The following is a 23,098-nucleotide window of genomic DNA, read 5'->3' as shown; positions in this document are numbered from 1 at the left end:
TCCCTATTTTTCCTGGCACTTTAATATCACTAGGGAGTGTACCAGGTTGAAGATTTAGCAAGGCATTGGCAATTTGCCCAATTTGATTTTTCAAGATCTTGATAGAAACGGCTTGGCTCTTGCACATGAGCCTTAACTCCTCCAATTCAGATTTTTCATTAGACTGCTGCAGCTGGAGTTATTTCCTTGGTGCGTATTGCAGTTGCTGAAAACCAGGATGGTTGTACTGCTTTGCTGGATACTACTGATAAGGCTATTGAACCTCATTCTAAAAATTGCTCCAACTAAATTTAGGATAATTGCGGTTATTGGGATGATAGGTGGCTGGCACAGGCTGCTGCGACCTCTGAAATTTGTTCACAAACTGAGCTTATTTACTAGAAATAGTGCAATGCTCCGTCTCATTATTAGGGCGAAAACACGCGCTAATATTTACGCAAGTATACGCGTTCACAAGTAATATAAAATACTTTCTAGTTCGTTCCCACAGAGACTCAGACTAATTATGCTCAATTAACAATCACTCACCAATGTATGATTACTTCTCAATGTCAAGACAATAACACGTAGATTTGATTAACTAATTATTAACTAGAATTAACTACGAGAATTAAACACTTAATTGACACTTGAATTAACAATATTCAACACACATGAGATCATAACTTCATTACTACTTCCTTCAATAGTTATTATTATTACCCTTAGCATGTAACGGTGATGAAATTAATCGAATAACATGAAACAAATAAAAGCCAACTTTCGTTGTACTAATACCATTCTACCAAACATCCACAATTAAGATAGAAGTTGAATAGTCACCAATTATGTTGAGACCCTATATGTCTACAGAATTTGACAACATAACGATTTAAGCACAAGTTATTCCTTATGATTACACAGGGCAAGTAAAATGGTTAGAGTTACCCAGTAATCATGCATACACATACATGAACCTATGCTACCATGGCAAGTTCTAAATCTCAAGATCCACCGTCGCTTCACAAGAGATTAACACCCTAACTTATATGTTTGCGACGCACATAAGACCAATAAGTACAACCACTACTAGATATCATACAATCATCATACACTAAGGTATTAAACAACTAACTAAAGAATTCCATGGTAAATCCGTTACGACCCCATGATCACGATTAGCCCATGATTGAACTCATCGTCACCATGGGTTCATATGAAAACATGATAATAACACACGAGAATAATTAATAAAACTACTTATATTAAACCAGAGTACGTCTCAAGATTAAATAGGTTCAAAGCAAAGAAAACTAGAATCCACTGTTACAACGAATAAAAGAATCACAAGAAACTATGCTTCCTCTTCGTTGCGGTGTGCTAAAATGGTCTTCTTCCTTATCTCCTTGCTCCTCGATTAATACCACGATTCAACACACGTGAAACGTCTCTGAAAACTACTTATATAGAAGCCCCACAAAACCCAGCCATCTAAGAAGTCAGAAGTCCAGCAGAACAAGAACTCTAAAAGTCAGATTTTAATTTTGCACCCTTGAGCGGCCGTCCAGCAATCCTGAGCGGGCGCCCAGCTTCCTGAGCGGCCGCCTAGCCAGGCTGAGCGGGCGCCCAGCACCTTTCTGGAAAATTCATTATTCTGCTCCCGTTCTTCGCTGCATTCTGCTCCTAACTTCCCACTTGCAATGCCAAGCACATACTAAGGCTTATTCTTGATGAAATCTCCCCACAAATGCAAGTAATACTCTGAAATGCACAAACACTAGAAAAACGCATCAAATACATAAAATACTTGATTTCAAGACATCAATTCAAGCTATTATAAGACGTTCTAAGTGGTATAAAATGCCACTTATCACACCCCCAAACTTAAATCGATACTTGTCCTCAAGCGTCACAGACTCAAAAGCAAAATAAAAACATGCATGAATGTAATCTATATGAAATGCAGCGATCCCCCTCACTATGACCAAACCAACCAACTTATGACATCTCAACAAATGCAATTAGGCGAATAAAGATCAATCAAATCATGCAAACTAACATATAACCAGAAACGTGGTGTGTGCGGATGCTTAACAGATATGCTTCGAAACTAGATCAATTATAATAACTCGACTATCCTCAAGGCAATCACATGATTATATGAAGAATAAATTCTTAGGCACAAAATGACTTAAACACTTCAAGATTACTGGAGCTTATTGCGGAATCATGCTTTTTATTCAACACAATAATAATGCTTATTCAACCGTGCAATGAGTGAGGTCCATAAAATACTTATACAATGGCATCCATTTAGCGAGCGTTAGGTTAGCAGATCCCAGACTATAAAAGCCTTAGGTCACTAGGCACAAAATCCCCTAAGAACTTAATAACCCGAATACCAAAGAGCCCACTCGTGATCAATTATGCATAAACTAATTACATTTTTTCCTTTCTTTCTTTTTTTCTTTTTTTCTTTTCTATTTTTTTCTTTTCTATTTTTTCAAATTTCTGAGCAAGTGCATTTCGCTCCATCTTGCTCAACCCCAGACTACTCGCATAAAAATACAAGCCGGCTACTAGCCTTTTGACGCCTAGCCACATTTAGCAATGAATTCCAATTTTTACTCCAATTTTTTCTTTTAATGCCTTTTATCATTAAGAACCTATTATAAATTCTAAGCATAATCAATAGATTAACCTCACAAACCATCAAACCATGACAACAATCTAGTCCTTAAGCATTCTCTAAGACTTAGTAAAATTACAAGTGTTTCTAGCATGCATGTCATCCTACAAGACTCAACATCACTCTAACGCTATCACCACACTCGCATCAATATCGCAAATCAATTGGTAAAGCAACGCAAAAGGGATCATGGTAAATGCATGAGCTAAATGATATGATAAATAAAGCTATAAAATAAAATAAATAAAAAAAACTATATGGCAAAAATATGTAATTATATAAACTAAACTATCATGCATATGCAACTATATGACACACACACACAAAATATTCCTTAACTACCACCCCCAAACTTAAAATCTTCACTATTCCCAGTGAAGGTAGTAGAAAGGAACACAGGGTATACCTACTCGGAGAAATCATCATCATCACCCTCAGAGGGCGGAGTATCAAAAGGCGGATAAGCAGAGTCCTCACCAAAAATGGGCCACTGGATGTCAGCTCCAAGGCCTCTAAAAGCAGTCCCAAGTGCAAGGGTGAGCTCCTGAGCAAACCTACTCCGCATCTCGTACATAGCATCCATCCTCCTCGACAACCTCCTATACTGGGCATCAGCCATCCTGTCACCCTCCTGAGCTCTAGAAGAGCCCACCTCATCACGCCCCGGCCTAGCCATGGTAGCACCAGCTGCTGGACGTCCTCCTGGAAGATGATAACCCAACCCATGCTCCTCGGGCTCTCCACCCGTCCACTCCTGCATCGCATTCAGAGTCCTTGAATCAATAGGAGCAGCTGGCATCTGCAACTGCTCGTGAGAAGGCCAATGAACTCCCACTGCTCGACATAGCTTCGTGACAGTAGATGCATAAGTGATGTTCATGTGCTTCGCTCCCCTCAAAAACTTCAGAATTCCTTGGTAGATGAACTTACCAAGGTCTACATAATACTCTTCATTTAAAATACCCCATAACAACCTTGCTCGCTCAACTATAACCTCATGTGCATGTGAAGTAGGAAGAATATTAGCACAGATAAAGGCATTCCATGCACGGGCATACATGTTCATCGCAATCGCCAAAAAAGAACGATACTCATTAATCCCAGTCTTGAACTTCCAAACCGTGCCCGGTTGACAGAGAGTAGTACAAATAAAATCCAAATCAAACTCCTCGGAGGGCTTTTCATTCTAATTCTCCTCTGTGGGCTTCCTCTGTCGCTGCCCAATCTCACGGCGAATCACCTCAGGATGATAATCCACTATAAGTCCACGAACAACAGTAAACCCATTCTTTTCAGCCTTTGCGTTCGCATAAAACTCGCGAACCACGCTCATCGGAACCGCCTTCCACGACTCACAAAAAGAAATCCAACCCTTTTCAGCAATCATCGGCAACAACTCACCATCCCTCCCCGATGGTAAAAAACCCATCTCCTTCAAAATCGGATTACCCAGAAGCCTAGTATACTCCTCCTCAGCAGCCCTATCAAACAAACGAGGTCTCGCAGCAGTACCCCTCGAAGAATCAGCAGTAAAAACAGTGCTGCTGCTATCAATAGTCCTGGATCTCTTGGGTGCCATTAAAACTGAGAAAAAGTGTTTAAGATTTGTGTTTTGGAATATGGGAGAGAGTTTTAAGGTTGAAAGTGTATGGAGGAGTATATGGAATAGTTGTATGTATATATAGGGTAAAGATTAGGGTTAAAATTTGATTAGGAGCGGGGTTGAGGGTTAAAAATGTGGGTTTCTGGGAAGAGGATTCGTGGGTATTGGTTTGTGTTTTTATTTTTTTTCTGAATTTTTTGCTTTTTTATAAGGCTTAAAAAAAATTCAGGAATTTGGGGGCTGCGCGGCCGCTCAGCAAAGCTGCGCGGGCGCCCAACATCCTGAGCGGCTGCTCAACAGAGCTGAGCGGGCGCCCAGATGGTGACTGGAAAAAAAATTTATTGCCCTTCTTTCTGATTTTTTTGTATTTTTGGATAGGTTACTGATTCTTAAGGGTTCCTATAACAACAAATCTTGGGTTGCCTCCCAAAAAGCGCTTCTTTTACGTCATTAGCTTGACGTAGCGTACCTTGCTCAAGTTGACAATAAAACGGCACTAACCACTTCCCGGTTTGCCGTGTCTCCATAGTAATGCTTCAAATGCTGACCATTAACCTTGAATGCTTGGCCTGGATCATTCTCAAAAATGTCCACCGCTCCATGTGGAAACACAGTTTTGACAATAAAAGATCCAGACCACCTTGATTTCAACTTTCCAGGAAAAAGTCGGAGACGAGAGTTGAATAAAAGAACTTCCTGCCCCGACACAAATGACTTTGGATATAGCTTCCTATCGTGCCACCTTTTGACTTTTTCCTTGTACATTTTGTTGTTCTCGTACGTTTGGAGTCGAAATTTATCAAGTTCATTTAACTGAAGCATTCGCTTCTTCCCAGCAGCATCGAGATCAAGGTTCAACTTCTTCAACGCCCAATAAGCCTTATGCTCAAGCTCCGCAGGTAAATGACATCCCTTACCATAAACAAGTTGAAACGGGGGCATCCCAAGTGGAGTCTTATATGCTGTTCTATAAGCCCAAAAAGCTTCATCGAGCTTTAAAGACCAATCCTTCCTTGACGGACAAACAACTTTCTCTAGAATGCGCTTGATCTCTCTATTAGACACTTCCGCTTGACCATTCGTTTGCGGATGATAGGCAGTAGCAACACGATGATTCACATTGTAGCGCTGCATTATAGAAGTGAACTTACGGTTGCAGAAATGCGACCCCTCATCACTTATGATTACTCGTGGCGTTCCAAACCTTGTGAAAATCTGCTTATGAAGAAAATTCAACACTACCTTTGCATCATTCGTCGGTAGAGCCTTGACTTCTACCCATTTTGAGACATAATCGACTGCCAGCAAGATGTACTGATTATTACAGGACGAAACAAATGGTCCCATGAAATCGATTCCCCAAACATCAAAGACCTCGACTTCAAGGATCACATTTAACAGGATCTCATCCTTACTCGTAAGATTCCCCACTCTTTGGCGATGATCACACCTTAAAATGAACTGATGTGCATCCTTAAACAAGGTAGGCCATAAAAAACCTGCTTGCAGAATACGAGTTGCTGTCTTTTCACCACCATAATGTCCACCATAAACTGTGGAATGGCGGTCTCGTAATATCCCCTCCGTCTCACAGAATGGGATACATATCCTGATGATCTGGTCAGCTCCTTGTCTAAACAAATACGGTTCATCCCACATGTACCACTTCACCTCATACAGAAACTTCTTCTTTTGAGCTGTATTCATTTTAGGAGGCATTATGTTGCTGACAAGATAGTTCACAATATCTGCGAACCATGGCTCTTCCTCCTGAACTGTGAACAACTGCTCATCCGGAAAAGATTCGTTGATCAATGTCTTATCATGTGAAGTAGAATCGGGATTCTCCAATCTAGAGAGATGGGCAGCTACTTGATTCTCAGTACCTTTTCAATCCTTAATCTCTAACTCAAATTCCTATAGCAAGAGCACCTAACGAATAAGTATAGGCTTCGAATCCTTCTTGGAAACCAAATAGCGAATGGTCGCATGATCAGTGAACACCATCACCTTTGTCCCAAGCAGATAAGATTAAAATTTTTTGAAACTAAAGACTATAGCCAAGAGCTCCTTCTCAGTAGTGGTGTAGTTCATTTGAGCTCCATTTAGAGTCTTACTAGCATAGTAGAACACATGTAAAAGATTATTCTTGCGCTGCCCAAGAACTGCTTCCACCGCATAATCACTCGCATCACACATCATCTAAAAAGGCTATGTCCAATCAGGTGCCGTAATAACTGGTGCAGTTATCAAACTCTTCTTGAAAGTCTCGAATGCCGCCAAGCATTCATCATCAAATTTGAAAGGCACATCCTTCTCGAGCAAGTTGCACAACGGCTTAGATATCTTCGAGAAGTCCTTAATGAAATGCCGATAAAAACCCACATGACCAAGAAAACTACGGATCCCTTTCACAGAAATAGGGGGTGGAAGATTTTCAATGACTCCCACCTTGGCTTTTTCCACCTCAAGACCCTTGCTAGAGACCTTATGCCCAGTAATAATGCCTTCACGCACCATAAAGTGACATTTTTCCCAATTGAGCACCAAATTAGTTTCTACACACCTTTTGAGCACCGCACGAAGATTATTCAAACATTCATCATACGAATGTCCAAAGACGGAGAAGTCGTCCATGAACACTTCGACATTATTTCCAATCATATCAGAGAATATAGCCATCATACATCTCTGAAAAGTGGCAGGAGCGCCACATAAGCCAAACGAAACTCTGCGAAAAGCAAACGTGCCAAATGGACAAGTGAAGGTAGTCTTTTCTTGATCCTCTGGTGCAATGCAAATCTGTTTATACCCCGAATAGCCATCCAGAAGACAATAATACTCATGACCGGCCAACCTGTCAAGCATCTGATTAATAAATGGAAGAGGAAAATGATCCTTTCTCATGGCCTTGTTCAACTTTTTGTAATCCATGCATACCCTCCATCCTATGACTGTTCGAGTGGGGATGAGCTCGTTCTTCTCATTTGCTACCACAGTTATACCTCCTTTCTTCGGTACACATTGCACGGGGCTCACCCAAGAACTGTCAGAAATAGGATATATGATTCCTGTATCCAACCACTTCAGAATTTCTTTCTTCACCACTTCTTTCATGATAGGATTAAGTCGTCGTTGTTGCTCAACAGTTGGTTTACTACCTTCTTCTAGCAGAATTTTATGCATGCAATATGAAGGGTTGATCCCTTTGATATCTGCTATAGTCCATCCAATAACCGATTTGAATTCTCTCAAAATCCTCAAGAGCTTGTCCTCCTCACTACCTGAAAGTTCAGATGCAATAATAACAGGTAAAGTAGATGCATCACCTAGAAATGCATACCTCAAGTGTTTAGGCAATGGTTTAAGCTCCAAAGTAGGTGATTCCTCAATAGATGGTTTGAGCTTTCCTTCAGCATTCTTGAGATCAGAAGTACCAAGAGATTCAAATGGCATGTCTAGCTTTCGCTTCCAAGGAGAAGCATTTAGATATTGTAGTTGCTCATTGCCATCCTCATCATTACTGTCAAACTCCCCTACTAAGGCTTTCTCTAATGCATCAGACATTAGCATATGATCAAGTTCTGAAGTTACTGCAGAATTAATCAAATCCACCTTTAAGCACTCCGCGTCTTCTGTAGGGAATTTCATCTCTTTGAATACATTGAATGTCACATCCTGATCCTGCACCCTCATAGTAAGTTCACCTTTCTGCACATCTATCAATGTACGTCCTGTAGCCAAGAAAGGTCTTTCCAAGATTATGGGGATCTTCTTATCTTCCTCAAAATCCAAAATGACAAAGTCTGTAGGGAAGAAGAGCTTATCCACCTTTACTAACACATCCTCCGCTATGCCTCGTGGATCTGTAATAGAACGATCAACCAATTGTAGAGACATGTAGGTGGGCTTTGGATCAGGCAAATTCAACTTTTTGAAGATAGACAACGGCATCAGATTGATGCTTGCTCCCAAATCGCACAGGCATTTATCAAAAGACAACTTGCCAATGTTTCAAGGAATGGTGAAGCTACTTGGATCTTTAAGCTTTGGAGGTAATTTATGTTACTGTACAGTACTGCACTTTAGAGCAACGGTCTCAAGGTCATCCAGTTTCACCTTCCTTGAAAGAATACTCTTTATGAATTTCACATAACTAGGCATTTGCTCCAAAGCCTCAGCGAAAGGTATGTTGATGTGAAGTTTCTTAGGGAAAGGTGGTGGAAGATAGAGCTGTTTCTCCCCTGTATTACCCTCAGGAAGAGTGTGTTCAACAGTAGTCTTCCTTGGTTCCGCCGGTTTCTCCTTTTGCTTCTCTTCTTCATTACCAACTTCAGCTTCTCCATCCTTTGCTTTTTCAGCATTAGCAACTTTTCCAGACCTTAAGGTAATAGCCTTGACTTGCTTTTTAGCTTCTTTCCTGCCTGGAACTTCAGTATCACTAGGAAGTGTGCCAGGTTGACGATTGAGCACTGCATTGGATATTTGACAGATTTGATTTTCCAAGGTCTTGATAGAAATAGCCTGTCATTTGCACAACAGCTTGAGTTCCTCGAAATCAGCACTAGAAGGTGGAGCAACACCTCCCTGTTGAGGATATGATTGCCTTTGAGCATACTGCTGTGGTTGCTGGAATCCAGGTGGATTAAACTGTTTACTTACGCCTTGCTGATATGGTTGCTGAATAGCATTCTGAGTATTGCTCCGACTGAAATTGGGATGATTTCAGTTGTTAGGATGATAAGTAGCTGGCACAGGCTGCTGCGGTCGCTGATAATTATTCACATACTAAATAGATTCATTAACAAGAGAACACTGATCCGTCGCATGAGAACCTGCATAAAGCTCACAGACCATAGCTATCTGATTGACTCCATAGGTGGCTAAAGAATCGACCTTCATAGACAACGCTTGGAGCTGCGCTGCAATAGCTGTAGCTGCATCAACTTTTAGAATACCTGCTACCTTCCCAGGAATCATCCTTTGAGTTGGGTTTTAATGCTCATTTGCAGCCATGGTTTCAATAAGATTATAAGCCTCAGTATAGCTTTTGGCCCACAAAGCGCCTCCAGCTGCTGCATCAAGCATGGGCCGAGATTGGGCCCCCAAACCATTATAGAAACCAGTGATCACCATCCAGTCAGGCATACCATGATGTGGAAACTTTCTCAACATCTCCTTGTAGCGCTCCCAAGCTTCGCACATAGATTCTGTAGGCTGCTGCGCAAACTGAGTAAGAGCACTCCTCATAGCTGCAGTCTTTGCCATTAGATAAAACTTTACCAGAAACTTTTGTGCAAGATCCTGCCAAGTAGTGATGGACGCAGCTGGTTCAGAATGTAACCAGTCCTTAGCTTTATCCCTTAGAGAGAATGGCAAAAGCCTTAGCTTGATAGCCTCATCAGTCACACCATTATATTTGAAAGTACTACAAATCTCGACAAAATTTATGATGTGCATGTTGGGGTCTTCAGTTGCAGCACCTCCGAAAGAAACAGAATTCTGCACCATCTGAATAGTGCTCGGCTTGATTTTAAAAGTATTAGTCTGAATAGCCGGATGAAGGATGCTTGACTGAATGTCGTCCATTTTAGGCCGAGAAAAGTCCATAAGAGCTGGATCTGTCAGAACTATACGATCACCCATGATTACTGGTTCTTTTTGCTCACTCTCTTTGCCCGAATCTTCAAAATCTATCTTCTCCGGAATATCAAGAACTGAGTCTGTCTCCTCAGCCGTATCTAAAGTCCTCTTGCGAGTACGAGAACGTGTTTGCATAAACGCTCGCTAAAGTACTTGAAACACAATCGGAAACAATAAGTAACACGTCTTAATCAATGAGTCCTAATGACCACTGATGGTAAATACATAAACTAAACAAATTCGCCGAGTCCCCGGCAGCGGCGCCAAAAACTTGTTAGGGCAAAAACACGTGATAATATTCATGCAAGTATACGCATTCGCAAGTAATATATAATACTTTTTAGTTCGTTCCCACAGAGACTCGAACTAATTATGCTCAATTAACACTCACTCACCAATGTATGATTACTTCTCAATGCTAAGACAATAACACGTAGATTTGATTAACTAATTATTAACTAGAATTAACTACGAGAATTAAACACTTAATTGACACTTGAATTAACAATATTAAACACACATGAGATCATAAATTCATTACTACTTCCTTCAATAGTTATTGTTATTACCCTTAGCATGTAACGGTGATGAAATTAATTGAACAACACGAAACTAATAAAAGCCAACTTTTGTTGTACTAATACCATTCTACCAAACATCCACAATTAAGATAGAAGTTGAATAGTCATCAATTATGTTGAGACCCTATATGTCTACAGAATTTGACAACATAACGATTTAAGCACAAGTTATTCCTTATGATTACACAAGGCAAGTAAAACGGTTAGAGTTACCCACTAATCATGCATACACATACATGAACCTATGCTAGCATGGCAAGTTCTAAATCTCAAGATCCATCGTCGCTTCACAAGAGATTAACACCCTATCTTATATGTTCGCGACGCACATAAGACGAATAAGCACAACCACTACTAGATATCATACAATCATCACACACTAAGGTATTAAAGAACTAACTAAAGAATTCCATAGTAAATCCATTACGACCCCATGATCACGATTAGCCCATGATTGAACTCATCGTCACCATGGGTTCATATGAAAACATGATAATAACACACGAGAATAATTAATAAAACTACTTATATTAAACCAGAGTACATCTCAAGAGTAAATAGGTTCAAAGCATAGAAAACTAGCATCCACTGTTACAACGAATAAAAGAATCACAAGAAACTATGCTTCCTCTTCGTTGTGGTGTGCTAAAACGGTCTTCTTTCTTATCTCCTTGCTCCTCGATTAATACCACGATTCAACACACTTGAAACGTCTCTGAAAACTACTTATATAGAAGCCCCACAAAACCCAACCATCTAAGAAGTCAGAAGTCCAGCAGAACAAGAACTCTAAAAGTCAGATTTTAATTTTGCACCCCTGAGCGGCCGTCCAGCAATCCTGAACGGGCGCCCAGCTTCCTGAGCGGCCGCCCAGATTTTAATTTCGCACCCCTGCTCCTAACTTCCCACTTGCAATACCAATCATATACTAAGGCTTATTCTTGATGAAATCTCTCCATAAATGCAAGTAATACCCTGAAATGCACAAACACTAGAAAAATGCATCAAATACACAAAATACTTGATTTTAAGACATCAATTCAAGCTATTATAAGACGTTATAAGTGGTACAAAATGCCATTTATCACTCATGCGCACCAACATAAAGCTCACACACTGTAGTGATCTGATTAACTCCATAATTAGCCAAAGAATCCACCTTCATCGCCAAAGCCTTAAATTGAGCAGCTATAACAGTAGTTGCATCTAACTCCAGAATTCTTGCTATCTTGCCTTGAGTTGGTCTCTGAGAGGGATTCTGGTATTCATTAGCAGCCATCAGTTCAATCAATTCATAAGCTTCATCATAGCTTTTAGCCCACAAGGCTCCTCCTGATGCTGCATCAAGCATGGGTCTAGAAGTAGCACCCAATCCATTATAGAAGAAGTTAATGATCATCCAGTGAGGCATCCCATGATGAGGGCACGTCCTAAGCATCTCCTTATAGCGATCCCAAGCCTCACATAAAGATTCTCCAGATTGCTGAGCAAATTGAGTAAGTGCATTTCTGATTGTCGTAGTCTTCGCCATAGAAAAGAATTTAGTTAAGAACTTTTGAGCAAGATCCTCCAATTTGGTGATAGACCCTGGTGGTAGAGAATGTAACCAACACTTAGATTTATCCCACAAAGAGAATGGGAAAAGCCTCAACTTAATAGCATCTTCAGAAACTTCATTGAACTTGAAAGTGTCGCAGATCTCGATGAAATCTCTGATTTACATGTTGGGGTCTTCTGTCGGAGAACCCCCAAACTGAACTGAGTTCTGTATTATCTGAATCGTGCTCGACTTAATCTCAAATGTATTAGCCGAGATAGCCGGTCGAACAAAGTTAGACTGAATATCATTAATCTTTGGTTGAGAGTAATCCATCAAAGCCTTCAGATTCACTTTTGGTTCTCCCATTACAATAAGTGCTTCTTCTTCAACTTTCTCCTCGACAAGAACTTCTTCAAAAACATCCTTAGCTACTACAACTTCTTCCTCAGCTTGATCCAGTGTTCTCTTACGAGACCGAGAACGCGTATGCATACACGCTCACTAGAGTACCTGAAACATGATAAGGAAATAAGTAAGTAACAATGTCGGAGTCAATGAACTTTAACGACCACCGATGATAAACACATGAACTAAAAATTAACCCAAAGTCCCCGGCAGCGGCGCCAAAAACTTGTTAGAATGAAAACACACGCTAATATTCACGCAAGTATACGTGATCGTAAGTAATATAGAATTAATTTTATTTCGTTCCCACATGGACTGGTTTAAGTTAATTTTAATCAATGTACTTATACGACAAATGTATGGTTATTATCCAATGCTACGACGAAAAACAAACTGAGGTTGTTTTAACTACGCCTAACTACGAGTTTATACTAAAGAACATTAACTAAGAGAATAAAGAGAGTTGAATGTTATATGACACAAACATGGGATTCTAACTTCATTTAATACTTCATTCAATAGCCTTTTCATTCTTAACCTTAGCATGCAATGGTGATGAAACTAATCAGATAACACAAAATTGATAAACACCAACTTTCGTTGTAGGAATATCATACTACCAGACATCCACAAAAGAGATAGAACCTGAATAGACACCAATTTTATTGAGACCCTATATGTCTATAGAATTTGACAATATAACGGTTTAATACACAAGTTATCTATCGTGATTACATAGGGCAAGTAAGATGGTTAAAATTACCTACGAATCATGCATAACAAATACATGAACTTATGCTAGCATGGCAAGTTCTAAACCCCTAAGTTCACTTTCGCTTCATTAGAGATTAACACGTTATTTATAAGTTCGCGACGCTCATAAGACGAATAAGCAAAACCAATACTAGGATATCATACAATCACCACACACTAAGGCATCGAAACAAATTAACTAAAAAAATCCATTATAAAATCCATTAGAACCCCAGGATAATGATTAGCCCATAATCGGACTCATCATCAATGTGGGCACCGATGAAAGAATGGTATAATAAATGTAGTCTTTATACTAAATAAATAATAAACCAAGTACGTTACACAGGAGTATAGGTTCAAAAAATAAGAAAATAGCATCCAAAGTTACAACTTAAAATAAAGAATCACAAGAATAAACTAGATCATCTTCGCCTTGGTTGAATTGTGCTCTACGGTCTTTTTACGCCTTCTCATTGATATCTGGTACGTCTTGTTATGAAAAATGATCATAACTTATGTTTATATAGCAGCCCATGCAGAGTAGAAGTCCATCAATCATAATCACAAGAGAATCAGGATTCTTTTATCCCGACATGGCGCGGCTGCGCGCTTCAACGGCGCGGGCGCGCTGAGTTTCTGCTCTTTGGGCGCGTCCGCGCGCTACTTCAGCGCGGGCGCGCCTTCCTTCTAAATAAAATTCTGACTTGTTTTTTTCTTTTGCTGGTTTGAGTTGGCCTTTTCATGAGCAATCTTCTCGAATATCATCCTAACACCAATTTAGCACCAAAATAATGCTAAATCTCCTGATTCTTTTATTTATGCCTGAAATGCAAAAACACTACAAAAATACATCAAATACACAAATAACTTGAGTACAAAACACCAATTCAATCCTTTATAGATCATTCTAAGTGGACATAAATGCCACTTCACACCCTTCACATTAAGTTAAGAGCCTTTTGAGATGCCTTAATTTACCAGAATGACTTCCCGGTAGAGATGCACAAAAACCTGATCAGGCCGGATTCGGGTCGGGCTTTGAAAATCTGAATTTTTTGAAACTGGGTGGGGCCGGGCATTTTCTAAAATCCGGCCAGGACGCGCCAAATTTTGTTCAAAATAACTAGTCCCGTTTAGGCCCGCAGATCGGACTGATCAGGTCGAGCCGGGCCGCCGTATTTTTTCGAATAATTTTAATATTAATAATTTTATTTATTTTTGGTAAAAATATACGATTTTCATATTATTTGGATTGTATTTTCAAATTGATACGTATATAATTCTAACTAGAATTCAGAATAAATTATTTATATTATATGTTAGAATAAATTAAAATTTAAAACTTACATATCAGTAATTTCATCTTAATACCAACAAAATGTGTTCGAGTATTAAAAAAACATGTGTAAATATCTTTTCTCTAAAGAGGTTTTCATAACTTTAGGATTTTATTCAGAATTGTATTTAATTATAAAATAAATATCAAGAAGACGTATTTTTTTAAGTTTTATTTGAATATTTTTTAAAAATTACCACTTTTATCTGCCCGGGCCGGTCTTTTGTTCAGATCGGGCTTAAATCTGAGCTTTTAATACATCGGGCCGGGCCAAATTTTTATGAAAAATATGTGGCCGGTTGAGGTCCACAGGCCGGATCATGCCGGGTTTTTTAGGATCGAATTTTTTCCGAATCAGATCGTAAATGATTTTCTTATTCAGATTTTTTTTGCATCTTAACTTCAAGGTGTTGTTTGTATCTTAGCTGCCCCTGTTAGGTATGAAATGCACACAGAGGGGGGTCAATGTGCATTTCCGATTTTTACTTAAAAACTTTGTGATTTGTTTTCAAGAAAATCAAGTTAAATATTTTGGCTTACTAGAACTCTACTTGATCTTTTATTAAAATCAAGTTAACTAACTATAAACTCAAAGAAGCTAATTATTAAAGCTTACTTGATCTTTTATTAAAATTAAATATGTTGTGCTACGAATCTAAGTTCTTGATGTTGAAGAAGTCAGTTACTTCTTGAGAGAATAAAAGAAAAACTAGTATGTTTGTTACAATTGAACAAAGAACCCGTGACATGCTTTATAGATTAACATGCACAGTAGATTACACTAAAATAGACTAACATAATTCCTAAAACTATTTTTTCTATTTCTATTTCAAGTGCTGCATATTTGCATACAATCTTCCAGGTATGTTACACTCTTTTATCCAGTTCATCTTGGCCCTTCATCTTGCATTCTTCAAGCTGCATTTGTAGACTTGCCATTTTAATGATAAAGCAGTTTGTTGACTGATAACTTTGAATCTTCATGATAAATGTATTCTTTAATTGAAGCTGTTATCGAGATCTCCAAAGTGTATAGAGATGTATGTATCGCGATTTAGGATGAATTTTCGATATCTCCACTTCTCTACATATGTAAATAGCTTGTCGCCATCTCCATATCTCTATATGTATAAATGACTTGTCGACATCTCCACTTCTCTACATATGTAAATGACTTGTCGATAACTCCATATCTCTACATGTGTTTTGACTTATCGATATCTCCATATCTCTACAAGTGCTTTGACTTGTCAATAGGAAATGTGACTTCTCTATAACTGAAATGACTGTATAATACAAAAGAAATGACTTCTCTACAAGTCAAATTAACTTCATGCTAAGCTTGAGTAGTTCTCGATATACTTCTCGACATTCCTTGTTCTGTGACTTCTCGATATTTGACTTAGAACATTTTTTCGTCTATAACATTATTCTTCACCAAGCTATATATCTTAATTCTGAGGCATGATCAGGCTTGATCTTCTTCCAGAGATTTATTCCTAGCTTGTTGGCTGTTTACTGAAAAAATTTCCAGTCTAGTCTTCTTGAATATGCTTACAGACTCAAAGAATAATATTACATATTACATAAAACTTACAAGTCAACTAAATCTTAGGATTTTCGATATGACTTAATTTTGTTATTAAAGCATGTCTTGCACAACAATCTCCCTCAATTTGTGAGAAGATCATTTGTCACAGATTCATGCCTGATAACAATACTAATCTTAAGCTAAAAATTAAAAAAAAACACAAAGTACATTCTTTTATACATAAATGTCACCTAGCTGTTGCAAAGAAAATTGAGTTACAGAACTAACTGAAGATTTCATACCCTGACTGAGATCTAATTAAGTCCTTTAGTCCAACAAGACATTCAAGTTCCTTAATGATCTCAGTTCCTCTTAGTGCTTCCACAAGCTTCGGCCATTCTTCTAGTGAGTAACTTGTTGGAAATAATTAATGATATCATCTGTAATATCCGGGATATTGCGTGTAATTATTTTTATCAATAAATGATTATTATATAATTATTATGTGAATTCTGGTGAATTATATGTTGATTAATAATAATATTTAGATGTATATATGTGAAAAAATGTGAGTGTGTTAATTTTATTATGTCCAGAATAAAATATAGATAATTAAGGTATTTTTCTGGTAATTTTTGGAGTATTATATGATTTTATATTGATTTATGAATTTATGAATTATTTTCTGAATAAATACACAATTATTTTAAAAAGCCGGGAATCGTCCAATCTCAACTGTTTTTACGTTTTTTCAACCCGAAACTCTTCCAAAAAATCCTTCCTAACTTAATCTGGTAATTTTGGATATTTTCCGTGTTTTGACTTTTTCGATCTGGATTACGGTTTGACCCGTGTGCGTCCCGATGCACAATTTTCGATAAGATAATTATTTCGATATATCAACAAACCCCGTATTCCCGAAAGACGGGATATCATTACATTATTTTCGTATAAAGTGTTTTATAAAAGGCCCGGTTGGGATAATTATCCAATACGGGTATTAAATCGGATCATTTTTGCAGTTACTTAGCGGCTAAGTAACTAATTTAGCGATCCAAAACGATCCAACACGAACCAATATTCCATAAATATATATAGCCCTTTTATTATTTCATTTTATTCGTAATAATCATAATCGATCAGTAACCATATAAGAAATACAGAGAAAAACCCTAAAAACATGACGTTCTTGAGAATCAATCGTACAAATGAAGGCGTTATCAAACTCCGATTTGGGCGTGCAACATATCAAAACGAAACTCTAGAAAACCTTTTTCTGAATCAATCATCTGTTTTTGTGAGAGAATAAAGGTATTCTTTTGATTTAATTAATTTGCTTCGAATTATTTATGGATTAAATTGTGAAAACTTGTTCTTGATGTTGTTGATATTATTTGATAATTCCATCGTGTAGATAATCTTTTTTCTGGTCATTTTGGTATATTATACTACAAGTGTGGAGTTCCATAACATGCCCAAATTGTTGTTTGATTATTAGATTAAAGAAATTAGAGTTTTAATTCTTTGAATGTTCTTAATCCAAATTGGGTATTTCATTTTTATTGAATCTGGGTGTGAATGAGTAGTACCAATGAATAGATCGTTTGAAAATAATTCGATTGGTGTGTACAAGTTGATTCGAGGACGCCTGAAAGCTGTTCACTGGAAAATCAACTCGTGGCGGCGTCAGAAAACTTCGATGAGGTTTTCCGGCCAAACCATGGGTTGATTGATCTATTTGAAAGCAGAAACGGGCTCCTAAGAATTAATACTACAGTTTTGCAGTTTTTCAGCCTAATTACATATTGGCCCCCAAAGTTTTGGTTGACTTGTATTTTTAGTATTTTAGTTATAAAATCTTTCAAAAACCGGATTCCTGTTTAATTTTATTATAAAAATGATATTTTTATTATTTTAAAAATCAGAAAAACATTTATCCAATTATTTTAAATTCAGAAAATTATTTTAAATATTTATTTATTTAAAAAAAATTAAAATTATTTTATTAATTAATTTTAATTAGTTTTTAATTATTTTATTAATCTATTAATTTATTATTAATTGATTAATTAATTTAATTAATTATTAATTAAGTTTAATAGATTTAATAATTAGATTTAATTATTTAAAATTGATTTAAAAAATATGAAAAATAGTTTCGAGCTTTAAAAAATATATTTTAAATTATTTTCAAGGCTCGATATTTATTATAAAATTATTTTAAATTCAGACTCGGGTGTTCAAACCCTATTATTTAATTATAAAATGATTTGGAGTTCCGTTTAAATTCCGAAAATGTTCAAAAATTCATATTAAATACCTGGAAAATTATTTTAACCCCGAATCTTCTTTGAAAAATTATTTGGATTAAATATATTATGTGCTATGTGTTATACGTGATCCAATTGCTGTGTAATATGACTATATGTGGATTGTTTGACGGTTTTATTCATAACTTTCAATTCGTACGTCGGATTTGGGTGAAACGAAGGGTAGTTAGAAGCTCGTAACAAATAGAATGTGATGAGACGTAGTATTGATAAGTGCATGTGATATGTAACATAGGAAGCGAGACGTAGAAAAGAAAAGCAGATAGTCAGTGAGTGGGAATCAACTGATAAGTGCTAGCAAAGTGAAAGGGAATTGATAAGGCAATTATTTCTTTTCCTCTGGATTATATTGCAAGTATTTTGGAACGCTCTTCATTATGTTACAATTACTCTAAACGGTTATTATTCTATATTGCAATTACTTTGAAGTACTTAACCCAAACCTTGATTCTTATTGATCTCGAGCCATAAGCCTGTTTCTTCATAAACTGTTGATTGTTGAATTCACATATATAAGTTGGGAGCCTTGCTCGGGGTTAGTGCATGACTGATCAGCAGCCTAACCTTGTTTTTTTTTAAAATGAAAATGAATATCCAATTCTAATCATTGCTTATCAGTAAACTTGATTCCTTATATCATTTCAATTGATCATTGTTAATCTCAGTTACTGTCTTTGCGACTTGCTGAGCTAGGTAGCTCACTCTTGCAAAACTGTTTATATTCTTTTCCAGTGAAAAAAGAAATTGGTGGTAGCGAGGATCCCAAGACAAGTGTGCGAGCTAGGTATCCAGGTTGAAATGGAATAGACTAGCATATGATGTTTGGCTTGGTTGTGTTGATAGTTTGTAATAAAGTTTAAACTTCAGTTGTAAGATAAATAAACTGGGATTTGGTACGTTTGTATAATAAATAAGATTGCGGCTTATGGACATACTTTAAATTACGTCGATCCATGGATTATGGTAAGTAGGGTCATTTCATATATGTTATTAACAAGTTTAAATATGGTGTTTATGTGTGTGTGTTGTGGGCCCCAAACTTCTGACCCGGGTTTGAAGGGTGTTACAGGTTTGGTATCAGAGCCACGGTTTAAAGTCACTGCCACAAGCCTAGATTGTCAGGAAGGGGGTAGAAGGTTAAGGTTAGTATTAGAAAATTAAGAAATAGAACGTCAAGAAGTTGAATATGACTATAGTAGGTTTTAGTATGATTCATACCGAGATTCGAGATTCTTATTTAGCAACGTGATTTGCGGATAACAATAATGGCAGATTCCTTTATTTTGATATCATCTGATTACTCGGAGCCTTTCATCGGAGGACTGTCATCTGATCCACGTCATGCTCTTCCGCCGGTGTCAGCCATAATACCTATTGTGACGAATGCACCAATATGAACTATTCTACCTCCAAGTGTGAGATTACCTATTTGAGGACTTCCACCTGTTGATTCCGACTCTATTAGACATTCGGCTACGGGTATGTCTTAGGATTTTGTTGATCCCAGTATAAATCAGATTCTCTCCTTCCCTACTTATAAATTATTCTATCCAAACATTATTTCTTTTCTCGGTGATTCTATTAGACAATTGGGGCAAATAATGCATATGCATTGACTATTTGTCTGTGTGATAAAAGGGTATGGTGGGATGCCACCGAAATATGTGTTATCAACTATGCGGTACTAAGACTGGCCATCTTATGTACTTATATGGTTGTTCTCAGTCATACCTACATCTTCTTCACTATTCCTTCTCATTCAATTTCCTTGATTTTGAAATTTCATTTGGTATTCTATGATAACGAATTTCTTTAGTAATCTCTAGTATGAGGCCATTATTTGGGAACGAGAAGCCCTGTTGGCATAGAACCGGGGATTTCAGCACATTATCAAGACTATAGATATCGACAGAAATGTGAAGGAACTTCGGAATGAGATTCAAGTGACTCGGAGAATACTTGAAACTAGACAACGGAGATGATGGGACAGCTGATATAATAATGTGAGATATGTAAAATCAGACTTTTGGTGGGAATATAAATAAACAAGACATGCTGATTATGGATAGGCCTGTTGTACCTTTGCCTTCAATAAAATGTTTCTTGCTTGTATTGCCAAATTTTGATATAGAGCAATGTCTTTCCTTTTCCAGCATTGTCATTACTATACCTGTTTATCTTACTGCACCAGATATGAACTTTTGTTATAACATGTCCCTTTTTCCCTTAATTGGCTACATTCTGTAAATAAGCATGCAATTTACCTAGTTCAATGATTGAAAATGTTTTCAAAAAGAGATGTTTTTGTTTTACAAAATCTTTTCATAAAAAGAATTTGATTTAAAGGCTAATTAAGTTGTTTGATTCTTTACAAAATATGCCTCCCAGAAGAAACACCTGTGCTACCAACCAAATTGAAGAAACCAACAACAACAACAACCATACCCAAGGCAGCAATAACTAGAATGTGAATCCAGGTCCCATAGACCCAACTGTAGCCCAGATTCTACAGATCTTGGCCCAACAGATAGTCTACCTGACTCAACAACAGCAGAGGCAGACTAACCCTCAGGTAACCTTTAAGATCTTTTAGGCGGTGAATCCACCAGAGTTTAAAGGTTCTGTAGATCCGATTGAGGCAAGGGTCTGGTTGAAGGAGATTGAGAAGGCATTTGCCTTAGTTAAGGTGAAAGAGGAGCAAAAGACTGAATTTGCAAGTTACTATCTGAAGAATGAAGCCACCTACTGGTGGGAAACTGTTAAAGTATTGGAAGGTACTGATGATGTTGCGTGGGATAGATTCAAGGAATTGTTTCTTGAGAAGTATTTTCCTCAGTTTGTCCAGGATCAAATGGAATTAAAATTTCTGGACAAACTCCGTACGCGGGAGTTGTGCAGAAAGCTATGATTGTGGAGAAAAAAAGTGAAATGTCCTTGAAAGAAAAAGAAGGTAAGAAGAGGAAGTTTGAAGGGAGTGAAGGACAATCTCAAGCAGGGAAGTTTTCAAATTTCAATCACAGGAAGGGAAAGTTCCAGCCCAGGAGCAATTTTAACAGAAAAAATCCAGGAAATGGAGGACAAGGTAACCGTCCAGCCACTGGGAACCAGCCAACCCAGCAGAGGCCAGCTATACCAGATTGCCAAGTGTGTGGAAATAAACATGGAGGAGTTTGCAACAAGTTTAATGTGATCTTCTATAGATGCGACCAGAGGCGGCACTATTCAAGGGAGTGCTATAATCAGCTAGCCAGAGAGCCAACCAACAAGGATCAGCCTACCAGAAATCAGGCAGGAAAGGTTCTAGCAATTGGGTATACCTGTTTCAAGTGCGGAAAGCCAGGATACATAGCAAGGGATTGTAAGGCATCAGTTCCAGTCAATGATACATTGTGAATCATGGGAACCCCTTCAGTGGTGAATGAACCTCCCAGAGCTAGAGTTTATGACATGTCTATGAAAGATGATATCCTGGACACAGATGTTGTGGCAGGTACGCTTACTGTGAACTCCTTATGTGCTAAAGTGGTAGTAGATTCGGGAGCAACTCGATCATTTATTTCTCAAGATTTTGTTGATAAGTTGAATTGCCCAATTGAATTGTTAAGTGAGATTATGACAGTAGAATTAGCAAATCAGGAGCGTGTGTTTGTGAATTAAGTGGGTAAGGATTGTGAGATTGAGAATTCTGACTATAAGTTTGGCGCTGACTTGATACCATTTAAATTAGGAGAGTTTGACGTTATTTTAGGAATGGACTGGCTATCTAAGCATGATGCTCAGATAGACTGTCGTAACAAGAAGGTAATTTTGAAGACGTCAGACGAGAAAGCGGTGATGTTTAAAGGTCAGAAGCAAGCAAAGAAGTTCTTGATGATGATTCAAGATAAGAAACTATTACGACAAGGATGCGAGCATTTCATTGCCTACGTGATAGACAAAAGTCAGGAGCCAGCAAAAATGGAAGATATTCCCGTGGTAAATGAATTTCCTGATGTATTTCCAGACGAACTACCAGGACTTCCTCCAGATAGAGAAATTGAATTTGCAATCGACTTAGCACCTGGAACGGAACCAGTATCTAAGGCCCCATACAGAATGGTGCCAGTTGAAATGAAGGAGCTAGCAAAGCAATTACAAGAATTATTAGAAAAAATAGTGATTCGACCCAACGTATCCCCATGGGGTGCACCGGTGTTATTTGTTAAAAAGAAAGACGGAAGCATGAGGCTATGCATCGACTATCGAGAACTTAATAAGCTTACAATCAAGAACAAATATCCATTGCCTCGAATCCACGATTTGTTTGACCAACTGAAAGGAGCCAAGTATTTTTCTAAGATTGATTAGAGATCTGGATATCATCAATTAAAGATCAAACCCGAGGATATACCAAAGACAGCTTTCAGAACAAGGTACAGTCATTACGAATTTCTAGTGATGTCTTTTCGATTGACCAATGCTCCAGCAGCATTTATGAACTTGATGAACAAAATTTTCAAGGAGTATTTGGACAAGTTTGTAATTGTGTTTATCGATGATATCTTGATCGACTCCAAGTCAACAGAAGATCCCGAGGAACATCTAAGGACAGCTTTGGAAATTTTGAGAAAGAAGAAGTTGTATGCGAAGTTTTAAAAGTGTGAATTTTGGTTACAAGAAGTTCAAGTTTTTGGGCACGTATTAAGTAATGAAGGAATCAAAGTGG

At 37.7% G+C, this 23,098-nt stretch overlaps 2 non-coding genes across 2 annotated transcripts; both read left to right on the top strand.

The window, feature by feature from the left end:
* Positions 1-9,417: 9,417 nt before the first annotated feature.
* Positions 9,418-9,524, top strand: LOC141709929 (small nucleolar RNA R71). Its single transcript, XR_012570481.1, has one exon. It is a non-coding gene; the product is annotated as a small nucleolar RNA R71 (small nucleolar RNA).
* A 2,380-nt stretch (positions 9,525-11,904) lies between these two features.
* On the top strand, positions 11,905-12,011 carry LOC141710006 (small nucleolar RNA R71). The gene has a single exon (XR_012570550.1). It is a non-coding gene; the product is annotated as a small nucleolar RNA R71 (small nucleolar RNA).
* Positions 12,012-23,098: the final 11,087 nt, after the last annotated feature.

Source organism: Apium graveolens, chromosome 2 (assembly GCF_009905375.1).
Source record: "Apium graveolens cultivar Ventura chromosome 2, ASM990537v1, whole genome shotgun sequence".
NCBI classification, from domain to species: Eukaryota; Viridiplantae; Streptophyta; class Magnoliopsida; order Apiales; family Apiaceae; genus Apium; species Apium graveolens.
This window is presented reverse-complemented; position numbering and strand designations above follow the sequence as displayed.